Source organism: Hyperolius riggenbachi, chromosome 5 (assembly GCF_040937935.1).
Source record: "Hyperolius riggenbachi isolate aHypRig1 chromosome 5, aHypRig1.pri, whole genome shotgun sequence".
NCBI classification, from domain to species: domain Eukaryota; kingdom Metazoa; phylum Chordata; class Amphibia; order Anura; family Hyperoliidae; genus Hyperolius; species Hyperolius riggenbachi.
This window is the reverse complement of record NC_090650.1, coordinates 247,963,786-247,978,994: the sequence shown is the minus strand read 5'-3', so window position 1 is coordinate 247,978,994 and position 15,209 is coordinate 247,963,786.

The window sequence follows — 15,209 nt, the reverse complement described above, 5'->3', positions numbered from 1 at the left end:
ACTGTGACTATGCAGTGGTTGTCTTACAGTTGATATGTTTGGACATGACGGTCTAGTGGGTTTTAGAAAATAAGCCTACAAGTCATTTTCAATTGAGTAAAAGCGGGTAAAGTCATCTGAATGGGATCAACATTCTGTTATATTGGTTACTCCATGCTAGTGAAGTGGGAGTAGAGAAACATGTACTTTCCTCGGAGAGAACTTTTCCAATCTTCACTAGTAGGCAAGCGGGGGGAAATAGATAAATAAATAAATAAATAAATAGATAAATAAATTCTAGGTCTAGTGTACAAATAACTGTACCGCATCTCCACGCAGGAAGTTTGATCTAGTGTGTAACGTATACACCAATTCTCATAAATATATCCTTTATGAGGAACATTCCACTAAGAAAGATGTGGTTGTTGTACACTGCTTTGGGAGGGGGAGTTTACTATGTTTTTGATAAGTTTTTTTCTTCTACTGTTTGTTATCATAGATCCATCTGTTAAGGTTCTGAAGTTTGCAGATGACACAACAGTACTTGGTCTCATACAAAACGGGGATGAATCTGCATACAGGCATGTGGTGGGACAGCTTTCCTCCTGGTGCAGCAGCAACAACTTGGAACTAAACGCTCTCAAAACCATGGAGATGATAATAGACTTTAGGAGATCTCCCCCCCAGCACCTCCCCTTAACCATAAATGGATCTACAATAACCCAGGTAGAGTCATTCAAGTTTCTTGGGTCCACGATCTCACACAACCTAAAATGGGATAACAATACGGCCACTATTGTCAAGAAAGCGCAACAGAGGATGTACCATCTACGGCAGCTGAAAAAGTTTGGCCTACCTCAAAATTTAATGGTGCAGTTCTACACTGCAATTATTGAATCCACCATAACATCATCTATGACTGTATGGTTCAGCTCCTGCTCAGCATTAGAAAAGGGGAGGCTGCAGCGCATCATCCGAACAGCGGAAAGGATAATTGGCTGTAGCTTACCTTCCCTGCAGGATCTTTACGCTAGCAGGTGCAGAAAAAGAGCAACCAAAATTGCCTCTGACCCCTCTCACCCAGTTCACTCCATCTTCCAGCGCATGCATTCAGGAGTAAGATTCCGGTCAATCGCTACCAAAACCTCCAGACACTGGAACAGCTTTTTCCTCAAGCGGTAGCCATACTTAATGCTGAGCCATGTTAGAGCTGCCAGGACTTGATAGTAATCAGCACAGAACTGTAAATGAACAATTCTCACATTGCTTACTGCCACTATACTTATAATGTCCTTGACTTGTAATATACACTCTGTCTGCCCTTGTATTGTTTTTGTTTGTGTTTGTGTTTGTTAAGCAACTGCCAAGACAAATTCCTTGTAGGTGCAAACTTACTTGTAGAAAAAAAATTGATTCTGATTCTGATTCTGATTCATATACAGCAGCAATTGTTTATATTTCAAATGGAACGACTGTGCATATTGGTTATTGATTGTGACCTCCCGAGAATATGGCTGAGGTGGCAGTTTTAAACTGGAATGTGAGAGGTTTATCTGACCCTACGAAAAGACAATCTATATTATCATTGATTGAAAAACAAGGCCCTGCTGTAATTTGTCTACAGGAGACGCATTTGACGTTACAAACGACAAAATGGCTCTCCAGAAAATGGATATCTCACACTTTCCATTCTATCCATACTTCTTATTCAAGGGGAGTATCCATCCTTATTCTTGCGAAAATTGGGTTTCAACTGATAAAATCCTTTATAGATACCGAGGGACGTTTTGTTATAATTCATGGGAAATTCAATACTTTAGAGTGCATAATAGTGGCTATTTATGTTCCACCTACCTTCTCACCTTCCAGCTTACAAAGCATACTAGAATTATTAAAGGACAAAATGTCCATACCTATGTTGTGGATTGTAGATGATTATGATTCAGAGGTTGGACAGGTCAAGAGCACAAGAGAGTCAAAATTCAGTTTTAGCAAGATTATTTGGGAAACTAAACATGGTGGACCTATGGCAATAGGGTCATCCTCAAGATTTAGTATATTAATGTTTTAGCAGGTCACACATGTCTCTCTCTAGAATTGACCTTGCTATAGGAATTTTTTAAATTTTACCACATGTGGAAAAAACGGAATATTTGGTGCGTTTAATCTCTGATCACTCTCCGGTAAGGGTTCACCTTAAAAATCTTTATTATAATACAAAATCTAAACTACCTTTGAAATTAAATCACTATTGGTTATCACTGATAAATTCCTCTGAGGAGGAATTAGTAGATTCCTCCAGATTGTTATTGAATCACTTCACTGATAATGACTCAATCTACGCCGCCTTAGAAGCAGAAGTATGTGCAAAAGTATTCGGCCCCCTTGAAGTTTTCCACATTTTGTCACATTACTGCCACAAACATGCATCAATTTTATTGGAATTCCACGTGAAAGACCAATACAAAGTGGTGTACATGTGAAAAGTGGATCGAAAATCATACATCATTCCAAAGTTTTTTACAAATAAATAACTGCAATGTGGGGTGTGCGTAATTATTCGGCCCCCCTGAGTCAATACTTTGTAGAACCACCTTTTGCTGCAATTACAGCTGCCAGTCTTTTAGGGTATGTCTCTACCAGCTTTGCACATCTAGAGACTGAAATCCTTACCCATTCTTCTTTGCAAAACAGCTCCAGCTCAGCCAGATTAGATGGACAGCATTTGTGAACAGCAGTTTTCAGATCTTGCCACAGATTCTTGATTGGATTTAGATCTGGACTTTGACTGGGCCATTCTAACACAAAGATATGTGTGAACCTCCGCCCCGGTCTCAAGTCTTTTGCAGTCTCCAAGAAGTTTTCTTCCAAGTTTGCCATGTATTTGGCTCCAACCATCTTCCCATCAACTCTGACCAGCTTCCCGGTCCCTGCTGAAGAGATGCACCCCCCGAGCATGATGCTGCCACCACCATATTTGACAGTGGGGATGGTGTGCTCAGAGTGATGTGCAGTGTTAGTTTTCCGCCACATATAGCGTTTTGCATTTTAGCCAAAAAGTTCCATTTTGGTCTCATCTGACCAGAGCACCTTCTTCCACATGGTTGCTGTGTCCCCCACATGGCTTGTGGCAAACTGCAAACGGGACTTCTTATGCTTTCTGTTAACAATGCCTTTCTTCTTGCCACTCTTCCATAAAGGCCAACTTTGTACAGTGCATGACTAATAGTTGTCCTATGGACAGAGTCTCCCACCTGAGCTGTAGATCTCTGCAGCTCGTCCAGAGTCACCATGGGCCTTTTGACTGCATTTCTAATCAGCGCTCTCCTTGTTCGGCCTGTGAGTTTAGGTGGATGGCCTTATATTGGTAGATGTACAGTTGTGCCATACTTCTTCCATTTCTGAATGATCGCTTGAACAGTGCTCCGTGGGATGTTCAAGGCTTTGGAAATCTTTTTGTAGCCTAAGCCTGCTTAAATTTCTCAAACCCTTGATCCCTGACCTGTCTTGTGTGTTCTTTGGACTGCATGGTGTTGTTGCTCCCAATATTCTCTTAGACAACCTCTGAGGCCCTCACAGAGCAGCTGTATTTGTACTGACATTAGATTACACACAGGTGCACTCTATTTAATCATTAGCACTCATCAGTTAATGTCTATAGGCAACTGACTGCACTCAGATCAAAGGGGGCCGAATAATTTGCACACACCACTGTGCAGTTGTTTAGTTGTAAAAAAATGTTTGGAATCATGAATGATTTTTGTTCCACTTCTCATGTGTACTCCACTTTGTATTGGTCTTTCATGTGGAATTCCAATAAAACTGATTGTTTGTGGCAGTAATATGACAAAATGTGGAAAACTTCAAGGGGGCCGAATACTGTATAAACGAATGCCAGAGACAGCAAATCTGTCCTTTTTAAAATTATGGGAAAGAGAGGGCATTTCTTAGGGTTGGTCACATCAGCTTGATCTCCATAGATGGAGTGGAAGTTCAGAGTGCGGCTAACAAACTTGCATACATTGCCTCCAGGCACTACATTCAGCAAGACCCAGTGAGCAAACATCTATGGAAATGAAGCTGATTTGACCGACCCTGTTTGAAAGCACCACTGCTGCCTGCATCCCCGGCATAGAGAGGGAAAACGCTACACTGCTGACAGACCCATATGGGCTAGTCAGTCAGTCCTAAAGGTGAGATCCTTCCCCGTCAGGCTTGCCAGGAACAACTGCTACCCTTCTGAGTGTGCACTCCTTTTTCTTCTCCCATTCCCCCACCCCTTGTCTATACAGATACCTGCACCACTACCCAGTGGCTTCCAGAGAGCGCCACCACCACCAGTTTTACCCTCAGCCGACACACTATATAACACCACTACACCACTACAGGACGCTAGCCTGTATATACAGGAGTCTTCTATATATACACTGCCCAGTGTATATGGGACACTACCTACTGCAAACTACTATTCTAGCACTAACCTCGCACCCCCTTTTGAATGACCATAAGAAGTTGATTTACTAAGGTATGTCTAAACTAGAGAATGTAACGATTGGTGTCAGCACGCAGAGAGAATCTGATTATTGGTGATCTGCAGTATCACCAAGAATGCAGATATACAGTGGAGGAAATAAATATTTGACCCCTCACTGATTTTGTAAGTTTGTCCAATGACAAAGAAATGAAAAGTCTCAGAACAGTATCATTTCAATGGTAGGTTTATTTTAACAGTGGCAGATAGCACATCAAAAGGAAAATCGAAAAAAAAACCTTAAATGAAAGATAGCAACTGATTTGCATTTCATTGAGTGAAATAAGTTTTTGAACCCTCTAACAATAAAAGACTTAATACTTAGTGGAAAAACCCTTGTTTGCAAGCACAGAGGTCAAACGTTTCTTGTAATTGATGACCAAGTTTGCACACATTCTAGGAGGAATGTTGGTCCACTCCTCTTTGCAGATCATCTCTAAATCCCTAAGGTTTCGAGGCTGTCTCTGTGCAACTCTGAGCTTGAGCTTGTTCCATAGGTTTTCTATTGGATTAAGGTCCGGAGACTGACTAGGCCACTCCATGACCTTAATGTGCTTCTTCTTGAGCCACTCCTTTGTTGCCTTTGCTGTATATTTTGGGTCATTGTCGTGCTGGAACACCCATCCACGACCCATTTTCAGTTTCCTGGCAGAGGGAAGGAGGTTGTCGTTCAGGATTTCACGATACATGGCTCCGTCCATTTTCCCGTTAATGCGATTAAGTTGTCCTGTGCCCTTAGCAGAAAAACACCCCCAAAGCAAAATGTTTCCACCCCCATGCTTGACGGTGGGGACGGTGTTTTGGGGGTCATAGGCAGCATTTTTCTTCCTCCAAACACAGCGAGTTGAGTTAATGCCAAAGAGCTCTATTTTGGTCTCATCAGACCACAGCACCTTCTCCCAGTCACTCACAGAATCATTCAGGTGTTCATTGGCAAACTTCAGACGGGCCTGCACATGTGCCTTCTTGAGGAGGGGGACCTTGCGAGCCCTGAAGGATTTTAATCCATTGCGGTGTAATGTGTTTCCAATGGTTTTCTTGGTGACTGTGGTCCCTGCTAATTTGAGGTCATTCACTAACTCCTCCCGTGTAGTTCTAGGATGCTTTTTCACCTTTCTCAGAACCATTGACACCCCACGAGGTGAGATCTTGCGTAGAGCCCCAGAGCGAGGTCGATTGATGGTCATTTTGTGCTCCTTCCATTTTCGAACAATCGCACCAACAGTTGTCACCTTCTCTCCCAGCTTCTTGCTAATGGTTTTGTAGCCCATTCCAGCCTTGTGCAGGTCTACAATTTTGTCTCTGACATCCTTGGACAGCTCTTTGGTCTTTCCCATGTTGGAGAGTTTGGAGTCTGCTTGATTGATTGATTCTGTTTACAGGTGTCTTTTATACAGGTGACTAGTTAAGACAGGTGTCCTTAATGAGGGTGACTAATTGAGTAGAAGTGTCTAACCACTCTGTGGGAGCCAGAACTCTTAATCGTTGGTAGGGGTTCAAAAACGTATTTCACTCAATGAAATGCAAATCAGTTGCTATCTTTTATTTAAGGTTATTTTTTCGATTTTCCTTTTGATGTGCTATCTGCCACTGTTAAAATAAACCTACCATTGAAATGATACTGTTCTGAGACTTTTCATTTCTTTGTCATTGGACAAACTTACAAAATCAGTGAGGGGTCAAATAATTATTTCCTCCACTGTATACCTGATTATTGATGATCTGCAGTATCACCGATAATCAGATAACAGGATAGTGCTAACCTCTGGACACCTATGGATAAGTGAGTGTTTGGTGTAACAGTAATACTTTGAGTAATGTACCTGCTGAGCAGGTGGTATACAATATAGAGACACAGCTCTGGGAGAACAGGAACCTTCCAGCAGCCTGAGTCTCTCCGGAGGGAGGAGTCAGGCTGGAGACGGGAAGGACCTAGGAGTGAGTGACACCTAAGATGGATGTCACTATCTGATTTGGAGACGATCTCTTTTTAAGGGGAGAGATAGCTCTCGAGGTCGGGCACGCCGGGTCGGCAACACACTGACACATAAAGTACAAAGACAGAAGGCTGATTCAGTATCCAAGTAAAGCAGGGTCTGGCAACGGAATATCAGATATACGAGGTACCGAATCAGAAGACAGAGGAGTAGTCAGAAAAGCTATAAGTCATAACATATATCAAACAATGCCTATTCTGGGTGCGAGGTCCTTGGTCTCAGCACCCTGGAACTAGTCTGAAGTATAACACGGATGATAACACAGTTCCCTAAGTTGGGTGTGAGGTCCTTGGTCTCTACACCCTGGAACTAGTCTGACGTATAACACAGATGATAACACAGTTCCCTAAGCTGGGTGTGAGGTCCTTGGTCTCTACACCCTGGAACTAGCTTAAGCATAAACAGAATACAATTCAAATAATCTGGCTAAGTGTGTATTCCCAGGTCCACCTGGTTCAAACACACTGAGGATCTGACTAGGTCTGAGTGCTTCCATGTAGTGATCGCAATGGCAGACAACTTGCAAGTGACCAGCAGGAACTATATATGGAGTAGTGCTCTCCAGCACCACCCCTAATCGCTCAACCAATAGTATCCCGCTCAGGAGTCAGCTGATCGGCGTGGTCAGCTGACTCTTCCTGCTTAGTATAAGAATTCTGCCTCTCAGCGCGCGCGTGTATTCCTAAGTCTATGTGCACTAATAGACTCAGCCACACCAAACACACGCTGCCGCGTGCAAACCGCCGCGCTGGACGCGGAACCAGCTGCCTTACTGTTTTTGCATGCGGCGGCTTTTCCGCGTTCTGCCCTGCTACCAAACACACGCTTCCGCGTACAAACCACCGCACTGGACGCGGAATCAGCCGCCTGTTCAGTAGCACATGTGACGGCTTTTCCGCGATCTCTCACAGTACCACCCCCCCCTCTCGAGGAGTGGACTCCGGACATCTCCTGTCCGGCTTCTCAGGAAGTAAGTCATGAAACTCCTTTTTTAGCTCCTCTGCATGCATGTGACATTCTGGCACCCAAGTTCTCTCCTCAATGCCATACCCTTTCCAATGCACCAAATACTGCACAGAGTTCTGCACAAGTCGGGAGTCAAGAATCTTCTCAATCTCATACTCAGGTTGATCATCAATCAACACAGGGGGGGGGGGAGCAGAATCCACGTGCACTGCTGACTTGAGCAAGGACACATGGAAAGATCTCACACCCCGCATGCTGGCGGGGAGATCAATGGCGTAACTGACATCATTGATTTTCCTTATCACAGTAAACGGACCCACAAATCTGGGACCTAACTTGGGAGACAGTTGCTTCAGAGCCAAATGTCGTGTGGACACCCAGACCAAGTCACCTGGAAGAAACTCCCACTCAATGGAACGTCTTTTATCAGCCTGTTTCTTCTGACTCTGAAAAGCCCTCCTCAAGTTTCTTTCTACCATTCCCCACGTCTGCTTCAAGGACCTTTGCCAATCCTCCAGGGCTGGAAACGGGGTGGCAGCCACTGGCAATGGGGTGAACTTAGGTGACCTTCCAGTCACCACCTGAAATGGAGAAAAGCCTGAGGAGTAGCTCCTCAAGTTGTTGTGTGCAAATTCTGCAAATGGCAGGAATTTAACCCAGTCAGTTTGAACATCTGCCACAAAACATCTCAAAAACTGTTCCAGAGACTGATTGGTTCTCTCGGTCTGGCCATTGGTCTGTGGGTGGTAGCCTGATGAGAAAGATAGCTCCATGTCTAACTGCTGGCAGAATGCCCTCCAGAATTTAGAAACAAATTGGACTCCCCGATCTGACACTATATTTTCTGGAATGCCATGCAGCCGGAAAACATGATGGACGAAGAGATCGGCCAACTCCTGGGCCGAGGGGAGTCCTTTCAGGGGGACAAAATGGGCCATCTTGCTAAAATGATCGACTACCACCCAAATGACCGTCATGCCTTCAGACCTAGGGAGTTCGCCCACAAAATCCATGGACAGATGGGTCCATGGTTCCTTCGGGACTGGCAGTGATTGTAATGTCCCAACAGGTGCCTGACGGGAGGGTTTGCTTCTTGCACACACTGCACATTCTCTTACATACTCTTTGCAGTCAGTTGCCAATGAAGGCCACCAGGCACATCTTGCTACAAGGTCCTGAGTTCTGGTGGCTCCAGGATGCCCAGCATTCTTGTGAGAATGAAACAACTGCAGTATTTGTAGACGAAAAGGCAGTGGTACAAACATGACCCCTTCAGGCTTTCCCTCAGGTACATCCTGTTGGAACAGACTCAACGTTTTAGTCCAGTCTCTCCAGGTCTCAGTGGCGGCCAGAACCACTTTCTTGGCAGAATGGTTTCTGGGTCTGAGGGCTGTGCTGTCTCGGGCTCAAAACATCTGGACAAAGCATCAGCTTTGATGTTTTTACTACCAGGGGTGTACATGATTACAAATCTGAATCTCGAGAAGAACAATGACCACCAAGCCTGTCGGGGGCTAAGTCTCTTAGCGCCCTCAATGTACTCCAAATTCTTGTGGTCAGTATAGACAGTAATGGTATGTTCTGCACCCTCTATCCAATGTCGCCATTCCTCAAAGGCCAACTTACTGGCTAGAAGTTCCCTATTGCCTATATCGTAGTTTTTCTCAGCGGGTGAAAACCTACGTGAAAAATAGGCACAGGGGTGTAGCTTTCCCTGCAACCCAGAACGCTGAGACAGCACAGCCCCTACCCCTACCTCTGAGGCATCTACCTCCACGATAAAGGGGAAGGTGGTGTCAATGTGTCTCAAAATGAGTGCAGTACAGAACAATTTCTTTAACGTGGAGAAAGCAGCATGGGCCTCAGGGGACCAGTGGGGAGTATCTGTCCCTTTCTTTGTGGGACTGGTGAGAGGTGAGATTACCGTAGAGTACCCCTTTATGAACCTTCTGTAGTAGTTAGCGAACCCCAGGAACCTCTGGAGAGCCTTCAATCCCACAGGTTGAGGCCAATCTAACACAGCTGAAACTTTCCCAGGGTCCATAGAGAGGCCAGAGGTTGAAATTATGTACCCTAGAAAGGCGACAGAGGTCGCTTCAAATATGCATTTCTCCAGTTTAGCGTAAAGCATGTTTTGTCTCAATTTCCGTAACACAAACTTAACATGATCTCTGTGCTCTGAGAGGTTGGACGAGAAAATTAGAATGTCATCTAAGTATACCAAGACGAATTTGCCCAATACCTCTCTGAAGACCTCATTGATCAGTTCTTGAAAGACGGCCGGTGCATTACACAACCCGAAAGGCATCACTAGGTACTCGTAATGGCCGTCGGGTGTGTTAAAGACCGTCTTCCATTCATCACCGTCCCTGATTCGCACAAGGTTGTAAGCACCCCTCAGATCCAACTTTGAAAAAATCTTAGCATTGGTTACTTGAGTAAACAAATCGTCTATTAACGGCAAAGGATAGCGATTTTTTTTACTGTGATTTTATTTAAGCCCCGATAGTCAATGCAAGGGAGTAGACCACCATCTTTCTTTTTCACAAAAAAGAACCCTGCCCCGGCCGGGGATCGAGAAGGGCGAATAAAACCTTTAGCCAAGTTTTCTCGGATGTATTCCTGTATGGCCAATTTCTCTGGCCCAGATAAATTATAGAGATGACCTCTAGGGGGCATACAACCAGCCCTAAGATCAATTGGGCAATCAAAGGGACGGTGTGGAGGAAGTTTATCTGCTGACTTTGGACAGAACACGTCTGCAAATTCTGAATATTGATCTGGCAATCCCTCCATGTGAATCTTGGTTTTACCAAAGGTTACTTTTGCAAGACAATGATGATAGCAGTGGGCAGACCAGCTGGTTAGCTGACCCGTGGCCCAATTGATCTGAGGCGAGTGAATTTGTAACCATGGCATGCCAAGAATGATCGTGGAGGTTGCCATTCGTAACACAAAAAATGATAAACTTTCTTTATGCAAGACCCCTATTGTGACCCCCAAATCTAGGGTCTGGGAAAGAGGGTGATTACTCTGCAGAGGGGAATCATCCACCACAGTGACCCAAATCTGTTGTTTAAATGGGGAGATCGAGATCCCCAATCTCTTAGCAAATTCATAATCCATAAAATTAGCTGCTGAGCCTGAATCAATGAAGGCCTCAGTATTCTCTGTCTTATCTTGCCAAAATATAGTGCAAGGAAGAAGGAGACGTTTATCATCTAGAGGAAACAACCGTTTGGGACAACTCTGAACTTTATGACCCTCCTCTGCACAGTATAGACAGAGCTGTTTTGTCTCTCTGCGCTTCTGCTCCACCTGGGGCAACCTCGACCGCCCATCTGCATTGGTTCTGGTGGAGGTGAGTCGGGTGGTGATGTATCAGATGGAAATGAATCAGGTTGAGGCGCAGTGTAGGAAACATATCTCACATCGTTCCTACCCTGAGTCTGTCTCTGATAACGTAGGCGACGATCAATTCTGATGGCCGATGAAATGGCCTCATCAATAGACTTCGGCTCGGGGTGACCCAACATCAGATCAGAGATCGCGTCTGACAACCCTGATAAAAAAACAGTCCAGAAGTGCGAATGAGTCCCATCTAGCTGAAACTGCGCACTTCCTGAACTCAGCTGCATAATTTTCCACCTGACCCTTGCCCTGCCGTAATGTCTTGAGCTTCCGCTCAGCGGTAGAGGCAATATCCGGATCATCGTAAATTATGGCCATAGCGTCAAAAAATGCCTCAACTGACACTAACGCGCTATCACCTGGCTGGAGACTATATGCCAAAGTCTGGGAATCTTCTGACAATAGTGTCTTGAGAAACGTAATTCTCTGTGCTACAGTTCCTGAGGAACTAGGTCTCAACTCAAAGTATGACAACACTCGATTTTTAAAGTTTCGGAAGTCAGATCTGTGGCCAGAAAACCTTTCAGGTACAGACATACGTATGTCTGTGCTAGGAGGAGATCGCACTGTGTCCACAGCCGTCTGATAGACTTGCACAGTCCCTGACAAAGTGTTGATTTGAGTCTGGTGACTGTCTAGCACTCAGATGAAAGTTTCCACCAAGGTGGTGAGTGCATTAAGACGGCTGTGAAGTGCGTCCATTTGGGTTTGGTCTGCCGTTCTGTAACGATTGGTGTCAGCACGCAGAGAGAATCTGATTATTGGTGATCTGCAGTATCACCAAGAATGCAGATATATACCTGATTATTGATGATCTGCAGTATTACCGATAATCAGATAATAGGATATTGCTAACCTCTGGACACCTATGGATAAGTGAGTGTTTGGTGTAACAGTAATACTTTGAGTAATGTACCTGCTGAGCAGGTGGTATACAATATAGAGACACAGCTCTGGGAGAACAGGAACCTTCCAGCAGCCTGAGGCTCTCCGGGGGGAGGAGTCAGGCTGGAGACGGGAGGGACCTAGGAGTGAGTGACACCTAAGATGGATGTCACTATCTGATTTGGAGACTATCTCTTTTTAAGGGGAGAGATAGCTCTCGAGGTCGGGCACGCCGGGTCGGCAACACACTGACACATAAAGTACAAAGACAGAAGGCTGATTCAGTATCCAAGTAAAGCAGGGTCTGGCAACAGAATATCAGATATACGAGGTACCGAATCAGAAGACAGAGGAGTAGTCAGAAAAGCTATAAGTCATAACATATATCAAACAATGCCTATTCTGGGTGCGAGGTCCTTGGTCTCAGCACCCCGGAACTAGTCTGAAGAATACACAGATGATAATACAGTATTCCCTAGCCTGGGTGTGAGGTTCGTAGTCTCAGCACCCTGGAACTAGTCTGAAGTATAACACAGATGATAACACAGTTCCCTAATCTGGGTGTGAGGTCCTTGGTCTCTACACCCTGGAACTAGCTTAAGCATAAGCAGAATACAATTCAAATAATCTGGCTAAGTGTGTATTCCCAGGTCTACCTGGTTCAAACACACTGAGGTTCTGACTAGGTCTGAGTGCTTCCACGTAGTGATCGCAGCGGCAGACAACTTGCAAGTGACCAGCAAGTGACCAGCAGGAACTATATATGGAGTAGTGCTCTCCAGCACCACCCCTAATTGCTCAACCAATAGTATCCCGCTCAGGAGTCAGCTGATCGGCGTGGTCAGCTGACTCTTCCTGCTTAGTATAAGAATTCTGCCTCTCAGCGCGCGCGTGTGTATTCCTAAGTCTACGTGCACTAACAGACTCAGCCACACCAAACACACGCTGCCGCGTGCAAACCGCCACGCTGGACGCGGAACCAGCCGCCTTACTGTTGTTGCATGCGGCGGCTTTTCCGCGTTCTGCCCTGCTACCAAACACACGCTTCCGCGTGCAAACCACCGCACTGGACGCGGAATCAGCCGCCTGTTCAGTAGCACATGTGGCGGCTTTTCCGCGATTTCTCACAGAGAACAGTGCAAAGCATAAGGGACTTAAGAAACCTAAGGGACTTAACATTTCCTAAAACCTGCCTTCAATTTGAAAACCTTGTCTGAGCTATTTCAGGTCATAGGACATTACAGAAAGGTTAATGCTAGGTACACACTATGAAATTCTCTGGCAGATTCACTGTCAGATTGATTATTTCCAACATGTTCAGTCTGATTTCCGATTGATTTCCAATTGTTTTCTGATCAATTTCCCATGGAAGTGAACGGAAAATGATTGGAAATCGATCGGAAAACAATGAGAAATCAGATCAGATCGGACATGTTGAAAATAATCAATCTGACATTAAATCTGCCCAAAAATCTCATGTGTAGTCTTCTTTGAGTGTATGTGTGTATATGTGTCTGTCTGTAAAAAGAATAAATGAATGAATGTGTGAGAGTCCAGACCTTCCTGCTGGTTCCTTATATATAAGTTGGTCCTCAGTACTACTACTGTTCTGCCTTCTGATTGGACCTCAATAATGCTATGATGTAACTTTTGAGTTCTTCTACTGCATATGGTTAATATCATAAACAAAGCCTCTTTCCCTAACTCAGAATAACCTAGGGTTGAATCACGTCACACAAAAACCAACTGTTGACTATGAAGTCAAGATACAATTTCTGCAACCAGAAGCCTAGCTTGACAGAGATCTATTTCCTACACTTCTAATAATGATTAGTCTTGACATCTGTGACCTTAAATTCCACAAGGAAAGGAACACAACCTCAGTAGACCTCTAAATGTTCATTCTAAACCTTAGCATTATATACTGTATATCTATTAATCAACATTGTATAAGTATCACTATATTAAACAATAGCTTTGATATCTCAATCACATGACATCATACAGATATAATTACTCATCCAGCAGGGCCCTAGCCACATGTAGAAATCAAAATCCGTCAATGATATATCATTTGATTAAAATCTCAAAACATTCAACATATAACAGTAAAGAATTATTTTCCCTTTTGAGGCTAATTGGACCATGCCTTGTAAGGGTTTTTCAACTTCCTCTGGATCAACAGGGATATGTGAGGGTGCAGGCTAGCGTTGTACTTTATTTTGTGGTTGAACGCAATGGGTGTTTTTTTTTTTCAACTCAAATAACTATGTAACTATAAAAATGTAAACCTTAACAAGATTCCAACAAGTGCAATTTATTGACGTCTTAAGATTTACACATCTAAAATGAAAAGAGGAAAAGTCACACCACAGTTACATAGTTACATAGTTATTTTGGTTGAAAAAAGACATACGTCCATCGAGTTCAACCAGTACAAAGTACAGCTCCAGCTTGCTCCCTCACATATCCCTGTTGATCCAGAGGAAGGCGAAAAACCCTTACAAGGCATGGTCCAATTAGCCCCAAAAGGGAAAAATTCCTTCCCGACTCCAGATGGCAATCTGATAAAATCCCTGGATCAACATCATTAGGCATTACCTAGTAATTGTAGCCATGGATGTCTTTCAACGCAAGGAAAGCATCTAAGCCCCCTTTAAATGCAGGTATAGAGTTTGCCATAACGACTTCCTGTGGCAATGCATTCCACATCTTAATCACTCTTACTGTAAAGAACCCTTTCCTAAATAAATGGCTAAAACGTTTTTCCTCCATGCGCAGATCATGTCCTCTAGTCCTTTGAGAAGGCCTAGGGACAAAAAGCTCATTCGCCAAGCTATTATATTGCCCTCTGATGTATTTATACATGTTAATTAGATCTCCTCTAAGGCGTCTTTTCTCTAGACTAAATAAACCCAGTTTATCTAACCTTTCTTGGTAAGCGAGACCTTCCATCCCACGTATCAATTTTGCTGCTCGTCTCTGCACCTGCTCTAAAACTGCAATATCTTTTTTGTAATGTGGTGCCCAGAACTGAATTCCATATTCCAGATGTGGCCTTACTAGAGAGTTAAACAGGGGCAATATTATGCTAGCATCTCGAGTTTTTATTTCCCTTTTAATGCATCCCAAAATTTTGTTTGCTTTAGCTGCAGCGGCTTGGCATTGAATACGATTATTTAACTTGTTGTCGATGAGTACTCCTAAGTCCTTCTCCAAGTTTGATGTCCCCAACTGTATCCCATTTATTTTGTATGGTACTAGACCATTGGTACGACCAAAATGCATGACTTTATATTTTTCAACATTGAATTTCATCTGCCATGTGTGTGCCCATATAGCCATCCTATCCAGATCATGTTGCAATATGACACTATCTTCCTGAGATGATTCTGCACAATTTTGTATCATCTGCAAAAATAGCAACATTGCTCACTACT